This window comes from Galeopterus variegatus, unplaced genomic scaffold (assembly GCF_000696425.1).
Source record: "Galeopterus variegatus unplaced genomic scaffold, G_variegatus-3.0.2 Scaffold1094, whole genome shotgun sequence".
Taxonomy (NCBI): Eukaryota; Metazoa; Chordata; class Mammalia; order Dermoptera; family Cynocephalidae; genus Galeopterus; species Galeopterus variegatus.
Window position 1 is genome coordinate 106,588 of NW_007727205.1, and position 1,302 is coordinate 107,889.

Sequence of the window (1,302 nt, forward strand, 5' to 3'; positions counted from 1 at the left end):
TATATATATATGTATATATATATATATATATATATTACATGTAAATATATTTATATGTATATACACCTACAAAATGTAGTCAAAGTTTTCTGATGCTGGGTTGGCTGCTTAGCTCACTCAGTAGAGGGTGGTGCTGATAACACCAAGGTCAAGGGATTCGGGTCCTGTATGGCCCAGTTGCCAAAAAAAAAAAAAAAGTAACATCCTCAAAGTTTTCTGATGCTAAAAATAAAATTCATTGAATACATTTAAATGTTTGTCTTTGGAGGGAAGGGGAGTGCGAGTGGCGTTTGGGTATACTGCAGAATAAATAAATAAAACGAACAAACAAAAGGAATCAAGAGAGGAGCCTTGAACGAACTAATGATGATAATGTGCCTGATCTGAGGAGCATGAGTAACCTCATCCTCTGTCCAGAAGTCCCAAAATAACAAGATAAACACCCATCCCGCCGGAAGCAATATATGTTCATTGATGAAAATTTAGGGGAAACAACGCATCCTACCATCCAAACACAACCAATGTTAGCATCTTGGTGTATTTAGGCTTTATTCTAGACCTTAAAGAAATTTATGGGATCATGCTGTGTGTTGAGTTATATAGTGCCATTTTCACATAAACATTTCCCATTAAAATTCTTTATAAACATCATTTTAACGGACGCAAAATATTCCACTGAGTGGATATCCTTATGGTATTCCCATTTCTTTTATTATTTTTTCTTGCTTTCTTTAAATTGGTTTGGCCAGGTTTTACGTTTGGTTTTCTCTATGCTTTATTTTGGGAGATAGCATAAAGAGAGATTGTTGTTTGAGAGAGGTTAGGAAAAGCAGGGTAGGCTTTTTGGAAGTAGTAGTATTTGAGGGGAATTTTGGAGTATGTAATATATGCACAGGATAAAACCTTCAAACATCACAAAAAAGTATACAAGTGAAAACTTTTTTTCACCCCTCACTCTCAGTTACCCAGGTCACCGATTGGGATCTCCACCGTTATCAGTTCCTTGTATGATCTTTGTGTGGATATTCTAAGTCTGTGTGTGTGTGTGTGTGTGTGTGTGGCTGGTTTTTGTTCTTTCAAACAGCTTTATTGAGATCATACCATACAGTTCACCCATTTAGAGTGTAAAATTCAATGGCTTTTAGTATATTCATAGAATTGTGCAACCATCACCACAATCAATTTTTAAATATTTTCATTATTCCAAAAAGAAACCTCGCACTCCTTAGCCGTCACCCGCCCCCCCCCCCCCCCCCCCCCCCCACCCCCCCCCCCCCCCCCCCCCCCCCCCCCCCCCCCCCC